General features: G+C 37.8%; 1 long non-coding RNA gene across 1 annotated transcript in view; it reads left to right on the top strand.

Moving 5' to 3' along the window:
• LOC123453341 overlaps positions 1 to 14,456 on the top strand; it is a 36,194-nt gene that overhangs the window by 14,790 nt on the left and 6,948 nt on the right. Inside the window, exon 2 of the long non-coding RNA XR_006632740.1 lies at positions 11,824 to 11,927. This is a non-coding gene — a long non-coding RNA (uncharacterized LOC123453341). The remainder of the gene's footprint in view (positions 1 to 11,823; positions 11,928 to 14,456) is intronic.

Genomic DNA, 14,456 nt, shown 5'->3' with positions numbered 1-14,456 from the left:
TAGTATCTTTTCTTCTATTGAGGGTCATGTAATCCTAGCTGGGCATGGTGGTGTACGCCCTTAATCCTACCACTCAGGAAGCTGAGGTACTTAGGTAGGATCGCTGTGAATGTGTGGCCAGAGGGAGGTCAGGGCTAGAGCAAAACCCTGTCTCCGAAAAAAAATGTAATTCTAACACTGTTTAACCAAGTGTACTCTTCTTGACACATAGGATTTTACCATCCAGGTTCCATAAGTATTTTCTAAAATTACATCTCATTTATGCCTTGCAGAATCACTTATCAAAAAGAATTCATACCTTCCTCTCTGTTTCTAGGATAGCCGGATACTAAGGTTTCATAAGTTGTCTAGTACACACAGTTGCCTAAGCATACTACTCTATTGCCTTTAGAAATCACCTTGTCTACAAGTATGCATTCTTCAACATTTATTACCAATTCTTTTAATTTTTACATATCTATTTTAATGCAAGTTTTATAGAAGTTTTGGAGATGTCATAGAACAAAATAATTACCAAGCAAGAAAAAGTTCAACTTTAAGAGCGAGTGAAAAATTATTTGATTTAAGATATTTCCTTCAAACACAAAAGACAGTGCCTCCTCTTTTGGTCCCATATGCTCTGCTGTATGGTTCAATATTCACTTTTTCTTACATCAGTGTGGCATTCACTTGTCCTTGGCAGCTCAGAATTGTTACAGCTTGTCACTCCTATTATTACAGCTCAATTGGAGGACCTGGGCAATTTTAGCTCATTTTCGCTGGCTAGATGACAAATTTTGCCACCTCCAGTCCACATTATAAATATTATCTAGATTAAATTTCCTGAAACACCATTTCCATAATGTTCCAATCTTCATCAAGATCCTTCTGCAGTTCTACTGATTATGGGGAAAAGCCTACACTCCTTGTAAGAACAGGTTTCAAGGGGTGGGGAATAGCATGTCATTTTAGTTATCAATCTTAAAACTTCTCAACCTAATCTTCCTTCCACCAGACTAAAATCCTTTTCATTCTCTGTGCTCCAATTACTTGTACATCTATTCTGCTATATATCGGGTAAATGGTCTAAAACAAGACTATTCTTTTAAGCACGCAAGTGAACCAGTAGTATTTCTTCTCTGAACCTACACTGTGTTCATCATCCAACTAGATCATTTAGTGAAGTTTATGTGCTCTCTTCATTGTTTCTCTTTTGTAACACTGCTAGTCCAAATCTATTATAAATTGACTGAGAGGACAAGTATCCCCTGTGCATTTTTTTTTTTATCCATTTAAGTTTATTCAGCCTAGAAATACGCTACATTTCCAAGGAGACAAATTGAGGTTTACAATGTAACTGTACTAGTTCCAAAAATCAATAATTGCTAAGAAATGCAAATGGCTTAAATCCATGTGTTATGAAATGTTGGAGATAACATTTCATTACAGGATTACCTCACTATGTAGCTCAGGCTAGCCTCTGAATCATTTTCCTCCAGCTTTTGCCTCCTGATGGCTGGTATCAAAAGCATGAATCCCGGGCTGGAGAGATGGCTTAGCGGTTAAGTGCTTGCCTGTGAAGCCTAAGGACCCCGGTTCGAGGCTTGGTTCCCCAGGTCCCACGTTATCCAGATGCACAAGGGGGCGCACGTGTCTGGAGTTCTTTTGCAGAGGCTGGAAGCTCTGGCGCGCCCATTCTCTCTCTCTCTATCTGTCTTTCTCTCTGTGTCTGTCGCTCTCAAATAAATTTAAAAAAAAAAAAAAAAAAGCATGAATCCCTACTGCCAGTGAGGTTAACAGACCTAGATGGTAATTCTTAAATAATCTTATAGTGAATCTTTTCATAAAATAAAAAAAACTTCTATATTTTCAGCATAAAAAGTACAGGTGTTGGGCAGGAGAGATGGATTAATGATCCAGGCATTGGCCTGCAAAGCCAGAGGACCCATGGTCTCTCTTCAGATCCCACATAACCCAAATGCACAAAGGTGAGGCATGTGCAAGGTGGCACATGCCCACTAGGAGGTACAAGTGTTCTAGAGTTTTATTGCAGTAGCTGATGCCCTGACATGCCAATTGTCTCTCCCACCTCTCTAAAAGTAAAAAAAATAATTGGGCTGGAAACATGACTTAGCAGTTAAGGTATTTGCCTGCAAAGTCTAAGGACCTATGTTTGACTCTCCAGATCCCACATAAACCAGATGCACAAAGGTGAGGCAAGTGCAAGGTCACACATGCCCACTAGGTGGTGCAAGCATCTGGAGTTCAATTGCAGTGGCTGAGGCCCTGGCACGTCAATTCTCTAATTCTCTCTTCTCTCTCGCTCTCACTCTACAAAATTAAAAGTCATTAAAATAAAAAATATAAATAAATAAAAAAAACAGATGTTGACCTATTGCTTAAAGAAAACTTTTGATTTTTCTAAGACAGAACAAAAAAAAAAAAAAAAACTAGTTGGGTGAAAATGAAAGAATTAAAATCTAAGTCCAAATGTATCCAAACACTCTCAAGATTATTTCCTAGTACACTAAAAGCCTTTGTGAAACTTTGACAGACATAAATTTTGTTGAAAGGTTAAGGCTTTTTGATAGTTCCTGGAAAATATCTTCTGCTATATAAAAATAGTAATAAGCCTTACATAAAAAAATCTGTAGTGTGGAGAAGAGTCATGTATGTAGCCTTTGTGAGTTTACAATGGTACCTTCACCAAATTCAATCATTAGCTATATATATTGAAACAGTCTCAAAATCCAGTCTCACACATAATAATCTTTTTTTTTTAATTTTTTTTTGTCTATTTATTTATTTATTTATTTATTTGAGAGTGACAGACACAGAGAGAAAGACAGATAGAAGGAGAGAGACAGAATGGGCACTCCAGGGCTTCCAGCCTCTGCAAACGAACTCCAGACGCGTGCGCCCCCTTGTGCATCTGGCTAACGTGGGACCTGGGGAAGCGAGCCTCGAACCGGGGTCCTTAGGCTTCACAGGCAAGCGCTTAACCGCTAAGCCATCTCTCCAGCCCAATAATCTTTTTTTGTTTACTTTTATTTATGTATTTGAGAGCGACAGACAGACATAGAGAGAGAGAAAGAAGGGGAGGGGGGGAAATGAGCACATCAGGGCCTCCAGTAACTGCAAACAAACTCCAGATTCATGTGTCACCTTGTGCATCTAGCTTATGTGGGTACTGGGAAATCAAGCCTCAAACCAGGTTCCTTAGGCTTTACAAGCAAGCTCTTAACTGCTAAGCCATCTCTCCAGCCCACACATAATAATATTAATGTAAGCCATCCAGGTGAATAAACACAGCATCATAATCTTAGTTTCCTACTACCTTATTGTTGGATGTTCATCAAAATACAGCTTCCTTAAAATGGGCAAGTATGCTTTCTTTAGCTTCCCTTACCACATCAGCATTCCAGGCAATGCAAAGGAAAGCCAGCAAAATGAACTTCCAGCAGTAATATTTAAGGATATGACCCAGAGGCTGCCCACATAACTTGTTTATATTATTCACTGGCCAGCATTTAGTCTTACCCACACACCCAGCAAAGTAAGCAAGGTAATAGAGCCGTAGCAACTCAACTAAGACTCAAGATTATGTTACTAAGTGTTACAGGGAAGGGCCCAGACAGTCCTCAACTTCTTAGGGAGAACATTTTTTTTCTTCTCTTTTCTTAATATTCTCTAAATTGTAATCCAATTAGAGAATTGACGTGCCAGGGACTCAGCCACTGCAATTGAACTCCGGATGCTTGCAACACCTATTGGTCATGTGTGACCTTGCACTTGCCTCACCTTTGTGCATCTGGTTTATGTGAGATCTGGAGAGTCAAACATAGTATATAGTGGATGATAAGTATATAGAGCATGATCTTTGTCCTTGTATACTTAAGTATTTTTTTTATTTTGTCCTACTTTAAGTGATATTAAAAACACACATATGCACACTGATCAAACATGAATATTATAAAACAGAGAGATATGTTGTTTGTAGTTGACTGTGAAGCATGCTACGCCAGGCCTGTAGAGTTCTTGTGACTATAACACTCTTGTATAATCCAAGAGGTACCATTAACTGAAAAATGAAGCTTGTAATATAGTTAAAGACCTCTCGGTTTGCACTAAGTATAAATAATCATTAGCATGTGGGTGGAGGGGGTGTTATGCATAACTATCCCCAGACCACCATGTACAGTCTGGAAGCTGTAACACTCCCAAAGCAATCATCTCACCTAACCCCAAATCTGAGCCTCTGCCATTTTCTACTAAAAGGAATTATGCTATTTGGAGAATCTAAACCAAAGATAAAGAAAGTACAAGATAAGCCACAGTGTAAGGTAATGCTAAAATAATGGAGCACGTTGTAAGGGCAGAGAAGCAAACTTACATGTGCTATTTGTTAAACTACAAAAAATGTGAGTGAAATTTAAAATAGAAATTCTCTGGTATATATCTAGATACACAGATAGATAGAAATAAATTAAATAGATTTATGAGAAATAAGGAATTTATATGGTTTCAATCACCTCACAAAATGCTATTCTTGAACAGTAAGTGTCACTTTACAATTGTAGAATCAAATAGATTTTTAATGTAGCCAAGTAACAAAAATGGCCTTCATTAGAAACAGAACAAACTGAAATTATAAAATTTATAAAATTACAAAATTATAAAGCATACATACCTTCTGTGGTTCCCTAAAGATGCCTGATCACAATGAAATCTTGGGGAAACATCAAATCCAAACTGAAGGAGCATTTTAAAAAGTTACTGGCCTGAAATCTTTACAAATGTTATACTCATGAAACTCAATGAAAAAAATGTGGAAATGCTCCTGACAGATGATTTTAAAAAGTTAAAATAACTTAGTATAGTGATTTTTAGTAGCATACTTTGCTTAAAATATTTCTTGGATAAAAATATGTACCCAACATTAATGGAATCATACATAAATTTATATGGTATCATCATTAGGTGGGAAAATGTCCTTAGGGTTCATGTACCAGAATGTTTTGTAATGATTGATTTGAAGAAGCAATTCTGGTCATATTATGCTTACATATTTTCTGGAAGTTTGGTATTCTTTTACACACTATGAACTATAAATACTCTGGAAAACATTATATTGTGTTAAACCATGTCAACATAAGTCTACATGCATGTAACACAAACAAGACGTGAAAGGCTGATGCAGAACCAAAAAGGCATAAAACTATGATAAAACACATACACCCCACTGTTTTCACTAAGATACCTGTTAGAGTAAGTACCTACTGAGTGAAACTGATCTTAGTAAGATGGTAGGTGTACCAATTCATAGTAATGACCAGGAACAGGTTAGTAGTCTAGCCTGGTAAAGACCAGCAGAACATGATGGACTGACCTGCTCATGCAAGTCAAAAGACTAATAAACACCATTGCAAAAATATGAGAATTTCAGATTTCTCACATGTACTTAATGAATATCCTTCACACTTTACTTAATTAGAATGCTATCATTTTATATAAATTTCTCTTTATTACTGGTAGACAAAAATATTTCAATATTAAACACCTGATGAAAAATTAAACTGACTATATGAAAATATATGTATTATCTAACAAAAAATATCCGAAGATATAAAAAAATTTGGGCCAGCATCCAGGCATATCTCTTTAAAAGTTGTTGTACTTAACCTTCATTTTATTGGGGAAAAAAATAAAACTGACCACAAGCAGCTTACGGAAAGAAAGGATTTATTTCAAGCTTGTAGATTCAAGAGGAAGCTATGTCATGACAGAGAAAGCCTGGCAGTGGCTCAGGTTACATTTCCACAGCAGGAAGAAAGGGGAACAAGAGCAGATGGACTCTCAACACGTGGCAGGGCTTGAGGAGTCACCCCCAAGGTCCTCTCCCAGCCACACACTTCCCCCAGCAAGGCTCAACCAGCTGGCCACAAAGTAGGAAGCTTAATCACAGACACTTGAGGCCTTGGGGTTAATATTTCACACGCAAGCCACAGACAAGCGGTCCCATTTTTCTTATATATTAAATCACTCTAGTCTTCTAATATCAGGCAAATTACTTCCCAAGAGATGGTTGAAAGTAGCTACTGCAACTGATTGAAATCTATGCAGAAAAAAAATTTAATTAAAGCTTGAGTATTTTAGGTGCAGGTGGCCTAGGACAGCAAAATATCTCTTTAATAGCTAAAGCTATCTTCTTTCTAAATTTTATATAAGTATCACCTATATAAGAGTTGAGATCAAAATTTTCTGAAATAAAAACTAAATTCCTAGCTTGCCTGGCTTTTTATTCACCATTGTACTCCTGGAACATCTCAAAGACAATAGAGACTACAGGATGACAAAGATAGATTTCTTCTCTCAACTCCACCTGTAGGACGCCTAAATGACACTATCAACTGTTCCAATAGATATATATATAAATTTGATAAATTGCCCCAAAACACAAGCCAAGTTAATGGATTCAACTGAACCTGGGCTATAATTCAACTTTTGGGTTTGGTAAACTTTTACATTAATATCTCAAAAGGAGTCTGACAAAGACAGAAAGCCTAGGGCTGCTAATCCCTCTTTTACAGCCCAGCATGGGCAGGACATATTTCTGATACTTTTACTTTAAGGTCCATAGGTTATATGGGAAATCCAAACAAAGACCAACAATTTGAAGCCATTTGAAACAGTAACCTTCACAGTAAGGTAGGAATCAAACAGCAAATAATTGTGACTTTTTAACAACATTAAAGCCATGGATCTTTCTTGTATATATATTCCATAAATACTATTGTATACCTATTCCTTCTCTCAAGGGTGAAGTTTTTAAAATGGATAACATGCTTCATTTTTATAGGTATTTAATGAATATGCTTCACTATGTTAACTTATTTTGATGGCTGCAATTGTATATAAAATTAAACAAGGTCAGTTTTTTCTTAATGTTGATCATAAGAAATGTCTCTATATTAAACATCTGAGGAATAAATGAAATCCAATTTCATACCCAAGACTGAAACGTCAGCAAGGGTACTACTCGTAGTGAATATAGCTAAGGTGGTCTCCCCTTTTGCTTCGCTGTCATGTACTCACTGAGTAGTTTATCCCGAGCTCAGCAGCCTCAACCTTTCTATATACCTCCCTCCCACCAAGTTACATGCATCTTTTTGTTTAAGTAAGTCGTAAATTTATTTGGCAGTGGACAAAGAATTACAAATATTTCTTTATGAGTTCACAAGCATTTTTACCAAAACTATAATGCTGTGTTCCATTAAAATCCATTTTCCTATACACTGGTTTATAATTTTGCAGAAAATATACCATTTAAGAGAGAAATATAGATCTCAAACATAACTGTGTCTTCCATTCTTAATTTGGAATATATTACTACTATCAACAATGTTTATATTATTTTCATTACTGCATCCATTATTTATTATTTTCAGACCATTTATTGAAACACATAAGACAACACTGGGCAAAAATGTGCATGAAACACAAGTTTTACTTGTTAGTAAATCATACTTTAACAAGGAAAATAAAGCATGCATACATTCACACTAGTTTGTGATTCGGCTATTTCAAAATCTATGTATTAGTAGCAGAAATATAATTTTCGAGCAGGGTGGTCCATGGCTTTCATCCCAGCCCGTGGAGGCAGAGGTAGGAGGACTGCTGTAAATTCAAGGTCAGCCTACGACTACAGAGTGAATTCCAAGCAAGTCAGCCTTGACTAAAGTGAGACCCTACCTCAAAAACAATTTATATAATTATATATATATATATATATATATATATATAAATTTTTGCAATGAAGAGCGCTTCAGCATGAAACAATATACACATACCAATTTGTATAATGATGCAAACATCCTGACAAATTCCAAATGAAATGTGAATATTGACCTTCTATGGCTAACTAAACCAGTGTCTCATAAAGTGATTCTGAATACGTACATCTGTGCCAAGCTTTATTGTTAAAAACTGACTGAATTTATCAAGGAAATTGTTAATCTATCCAAAACACATATGCTGACCAGTATTATTATTGTCAGGGCAGTATGCCACCATGTTCAATTATCAGATGCTGGGATCGATGTGAGTTTAAGTCTGCCATTACACAAGTAAACATTCTAGACTAAAAGCAGCACAATGAGGCTTGGTTCTACAAGGAAACATCTGCCTCCCTGTCCTTCTACACATCTCAACATTTCATTCTCTTCCACTGGAAGTAGATCCCAGAATAAATGACAAGTCAGGGAACATTTACTGACTGATTTATAAGAGATAGAGAGAAAGAATGTGGGCATGTAAGGGCCTGCAGCCAATGCAAACAAATTCTAACACATGCACCTCCTTGTGCATCTGGCTTTACATGAGTACTGGGGAATAGAACTCGGGTTACTAGGCTTCTCAGGTAAGCTCCTTAACTGCTGAGCCATGTCTCCAGGCCAGCAAAGAACTTTAAGATCACATGTTATTATCATAAGCCCAGCCACCCCTCAACCCTACATTAAAAAAAAAAAATGTTGCCTAAATGAGATATTTGGGGTTGGGACTTTGGCATGTTGGAAGGAATGTATTGGTATAGCTACTGAACATTTCACCCTTCAATTTCTTAGGTCTAAAAACCTAGGGTGAATTGAGATTTTTCATGTATTTGGGGAGCAGGCTGGAATGGTGGCTCAGCAGTTAAAGATGCTTGTTTGCAATGCCTCATGGCCCGGGTTAGATTCTTCAGTACCCATGTAAAAACACCATGTAACATATGAGTCTGGAGGCCATTTACAGTGACAAGAAGCCTTGGCATTCTCACTGCCATTCCATCTCTCTCTCTGCAAATATAAATAAAATATTTTTTAAAGTAATTAGGGAGAAAATCATGGGTTCAAGAAAACATGATTGATAAATATGGTGATATCATTATGTTATCACTGGAACACTTGTCCCATTATCCATCAAAGGACACAAAGAAATTGCCAAAGCTGACAAACTTCTACTGATCCTAATGAAAGTTACAGGACTCAGCTTAAAAAATTACTCAGGTGCAAGATTCCTTGGTAAGGAAAACATGAAAGAAACATTCACTATAGAATACTGTGAAGCAAAGTAGTTATAGACAGTATAAAAACAATCTTACCATACTTGTTATGGATATGTAACTGTATGCAAATCTGCATAAGACAATTGAAATATGCCAAAAATGCAGTATTTTAATTAAAAAGTTGGTAATGATTGATAAAATTTGGAGGTCCCCCCCCAAAAATCACAACTATATACTGAAAATCAACTCTGATTAGAAAATGAAAATATCAAGATATTCACTTAAAAAAAGGAAAGAAAAAGGAGCTATAGATATAATGGAATGGGCAGAAGCTCTGGAACTATTTTCAGCCTTTCTGATAATAACTTGAAGAAACAAGTTCTGTATGGGGAAAAGCTTCATACCGACTTAGGGAACACTTCATTCAAAGAACAGTCACAGCAGCAGCAGCAGCAGCAACAACAAACACAACAAAATCTATGTGTTAATGAAGAAGTCAGACATATATTTTACACTCAGCAGAAATCTCAGCATCATGGAACCATAATTCTAACAAGAATCGAGCCTTGCTGGGAAGGCAGAGGGAGCCAGAGAAGATCCCCTCACATAAAGGAGGAGGAGCAAAGAAATCTAAGGAGCTAAAAAGGTCAGGGCACTAAGAAAGTAAGTTCACAAGGGCTCATAGAGCTCACACACATACTGAAGGAAGTCCCATTTATATGAGAATGAGCCTCATCACCAGACTCAGGTGTGTAGGAGAGACCTGATTGGTTGATGGGCTCAAGAATTTGACTCCAAAAGGGCCAGCCCACAGGTGTTAAACCTAGGAAAAGTTGAAGCAGGAAGCTGACATTGGAGTTGCTGCCTTTAGCCATCATCAGATGCAGACTCCTGTCTTGCCACAGCAGGCAAGGTAGAATCCATCTTTCGGTGAGCCATTCAGTTCCTAGCTAGCTACCTATCATGACATAGCTACCTTCTTCCCAATCCATATCATTATAAGATCGTATGTTCTTATTATTTGACATAGACAGATAATGGGCACAGACCTTCCAGCCACTGCAAACAAACTCCAGATGCATGTGCCACCTTGTACATCTGGCTTATGTGGGTACTGGGGACTCAAACATGGGTTCTTAGACTTCACAGGCAGGTGTCAACTGCTAAGCTATTTCTCTAGCACAAGATCATATTTGTAATTGCTTTAAAATGTCAATATGCCATACAAATGCTAGGACAATCAAGTCTTACTTGGCAATTCATACCAAGCAGGCAAACAGCCTGACACCTGAGTTTCCCAACTCCCTCATTTCATCAGAAGGTGGCAGAGGGCCTAGACACAGAAACAAAGAAAAAAGGGGCTGGAGAGATGGCTTAGCAGTTAAGCACTTGCCTGTGAAGCCTAAGGACCCGGTTCAAGGCTTGATTCCCCAGGACCCACGTTAGCCAGAAGTACAAGGGGGCACAGGTGTTTGGAATTCGTTTGCAGTGGCTGGAAGCCCTGGCGCGCCCATTTTCTTCTCTCTCCCTCCCTCCCTCTCTCCCTCTCCCTCTCCCTCTCCCTCCCTCCCTCCCTCCCTCTTTCTCTCTCTGTCTGTCACTCTCAAATAAAAGAAGAAAAGAAAAGAAAAGAAAAAGAAAAAGAAAAAGAAAAAGAAAAATGGTGGTCTGGCCACAGACTTCTTTACCATCTCCTGGACATGCTTTATTCCTATTTGGAGCCATTAATCAGGAAGCAACCAGTAGGCTGCCAAGCCCTGCTGAAGACATAGGTGCCCTAAATGGAGGCATGCTTGCTGTGTTGACACCATTTTTAATGACTCAAACATCTGGAAACCAACATTTCACAGTGACTATCAGAACTTCCCTGCTAAGCAACAAAACGCATGCTGGGCACTGTACATTAGGAACACAATGGGGTGGCAAAGTGTGGTCCTTTAGTAGGTGCTACAAGGCCTCAGAGCTTTCCTTAGAGGCAGGTTTCTGTTTCTTGACAGGGCACTTTCAGCAAACAGACATTTCATTCTATCAAGATTTACATCAATTCATTTAGAATTATAGGATATGCCACATTTACATCTTGATCCCTCAAATTTTCTGTTGCCACAGTGTTCATACCAACTTAAAATGTCAAATGTTTTTAATATTAGGTTTAATTTCTAATTAGAAAAGTATACACATTAAGTTAAACAGCAGTGATAAATGGAATGATTGAGGAATTTTTTCTAATGCATTTTTGCAATGATGTGGCTTTCTTATTTCTTACTTGCCTCTTTTTACACTTCCACCAGACCCAAATTTACCTCGTTCCTTAATCCCCCATCATATCACAGCACCAATAGTGGGACCTATGCAGTAGTTACAGAGTCTGGAGACCATCAACACTGTAATGATATTAATGCTTCTGAAATACAGTAAGGATTATTGATTCTACATGGAATGAAAGTCACCAGAGTGTGTGACACAGTAGGTCATTATAGTACAGTATCACTTTGAAAGGATCATTATGGCCATACAGAAACAGGTCTAAGGAGAAACAAGACTACAAGGGGTTGAGAAGTAACACAAGAATCCAGGGAAGAGATATGATAGCTTGAAAGAACTGAAGAAACTATTTCTACATCCTTCTAAAAATCTATGAAGAAGACAAAGAGTATCATGAGATCCTATTATTGGCCAGTTTGTTTAGCCCATAGCCCAGTCTTGTCTCTTTACTTTTGCTTCTAGCCAATGTCATTGGACAATGGCAGTGGTTTCAGCACAGGGAAAACAGACCACTTTTTTTTTTTTTTTTTCAGGATACCACAATCTGAAATGAGCAGAGCCTGTTTATGAGAACAGTTCAGCCAAATTCAATTGCAAGCGTGCCACTGTGAGGCAGTGAAGAGAAAATGAGTCTTGGGTAAAGTAGTTTTCTTTTATTGTGTATAAAGAACATCTTACATGTCCCCTATTTCCTTACTCTTTCACCCTTCTCAGTTAAATGTATTTTTAGCTACTGTTGAGCATCCTTCAGAAGAAGCAGACCCTAAGCACTATAATTGAGAACAATCCACAGATCCCAAAGAACAAGCTACTTAATACATCAATTTCAAAGGGAAAGAAATCACCTTTTTCCCAGAGGAGTCAAGTGCCACAGCCGGTGAGTCTCCCTAATGTGGATATTAACTACAGGAGCTATACCATCAATATCACAGATTACAATAGATTAAAAAGAAGTTTAAAGAAGTATTATACTAGTTAATTTTTTTTAATTTTGTTGATGTTCTTGATATAGAAGACAAGTCCATCAAAAATTCCACATGAGGGATGGAGATAGCTCAGTGGTCAAGTGCACTTCCTATGCAAGTATGATGGCCTGATGGGGCCTAAAATCATCTGAGTTCCAATCTCCACACCCACATACACAGCTGGATGTAGCCATGGACACCAATAACCTCAGCCCCTCAAAGGTGCACTGGAAACCACCCAAGAACAAGCTTGTGAAAAGCAGCAGTTCAATTACTAACAGGTGGGAGAGTGATGGAGCGGTACACCTGATATTCTGCGCTGGCCACCACAGGGGAGAACCACAGCACAGGCAAAGGCTTGGGTACCACAAGGCCTATACATATGCACATACCCCACACTCATACCTTACATGAATCCACATACGCCACACTACATACACACACAGACACATACTAGCAAAAATAAAAAAGTCACAAAAGTGAGTTAATACTTGTAGACAGTAGGGATAAACTTATAAATCAGTACCATGGATCTTTCCTTCCAGTATACATCATAAAACCTGCCACCCTGTTAACAAGCAGTGTTAACTACTTTGGCCATTATACAGATAATGAAACACTTACAGACATGTATTCTTCACAAACAAGTTACTGTGGGGACTTCCCACCAACTTCTATGGAAAGACATGACAAATTTAGTCTAAGCTAGGCATGGTGGCACAGACCTTTAATCCCAGAACTCGGGAGGCAGAGGAAGGAGGATCACAGTGAGTTCAAGGCCAGCCTGAGACCACAGTGTAAGCTGCAGATCAGCATGGGCTAGAATGAGACCTTCCCTTAAAAAAAAAAAAAAAACTAGAAAGGTGGCTCTAAACTTTAGATTTCTTCCTTACTCTTGCTCTGCAATCAGGAAAAAAAAAAATGACTCTCTATAAAAAGAACCCCAAGGAGCCACACATTTTTGGGAAATAAAGATTAGAATGGGTTGTATTATATCCTCATAACCAGTATGTGTTTTAACTGGATTGTTTTGTTGCTATGGAGATAATTTTACAGTGACAAAATTGGGCATATCTACCCATTTCAAAAATTTTCTTCAGTGAAGATTTTCTTAGAGCTTTAACTATGACCAGAGTGAGAATCTCTGATATGTGTGTGTGTGTGTGTGTGTGTGTACATACATATGCCTATATATGTGTGTGTATATGTGTATATATTTTAATATTCACCAAATATAAGCTTTTATAAGCTTCAGATTGCATAAAAATCTTGTTAACTCTGAAGTAGAAATTATTAGTTAAAACTCACTTAAATAGAAAATGATTTGGGCTCAAGAGATGGTTTAGTGGTTAAGTGCTTGCCTGTGAAGCCTAAGGACCCCAGTTCGAGGCTCCATTCCCCAGGACCCACATTAGCCAGATGCACCAGGGGGCGCATGCATCTGGAATTTGTTTGCCGTGGCTGGAAGCCCTGGCGCGCCAATTCTCTATCTCTCTCTCTCTCTACCTGCCTTTCTCTCTCTGTCACTCTCAAATAAATAAAAAAAAGAACAAAAATTTTTAAAAAAAAGAAAATGATTTAATTTAGTCTTGAAACCAGGGCTGCTTCTTCTCAAAGAGTTTTATTTTCCATCATAACCCATCTTTATTATTTAAACCTCAGTGACAACGAATTTCATCTCATCTTGAGATTAAAATCTGGAGAAAGAAAAAGTTGAATGAGTCCTTTTAAGAAGGTGAAAAAAGTTAAAAAAATAACCAGAATAAGCTAGCATTACCTGAAAACACTAATGCTTCTCAATTGTGTCAAAACTTGTGTCACTGCCAAAAGCTTCCTGCTGTACAGATGGCTTAAAAGATTTAGTGTTTATGAATATGAATTTTATGTTGTCCTTACAACCCTGCCTTTCTGTAAACTGGACTATGTTTTCAGAATTGGCATGCCCATGAGACTGTGTGATGGGGACAAGGAAAAATCTGCAGAATATTTTTGTTTATGGAAATCTCTATCTCAAAGGCTCCAGCCTACATTTGCTTCTAGATGGGTTTTTCTTATTGTGACGGCTGTGCTATGGGCAAAATATACCCAGTGGCCATTTCATGACTTACTAATGAGTAAATGCAATAAATAATTAAAGCTAGCATTATACATTCTAATAAGTCTACTGGATTGTTTCCTGAAGCAATTAACACCAGTAATGT

This window comes from Jaculus jaculus, chromosome 11 (genome assembly GCF_020740685.1).
Source record: "Jaculus jaculus isolate mJacJac1 chromosome 11, mJacJac1.mat.Y.cur, whole genome shotgun sequence".
Lineage (NCBI taxonomy): Eukaryota > Metazoa > Chordata > Mammalia > Rodentia > Dipodidae > Jaculus > Jaculus jaculus.
Note: the sequence above shows the minus strand (reverse complement) of the source record. Positions and strands in the feature narration are given on the sequence as shown.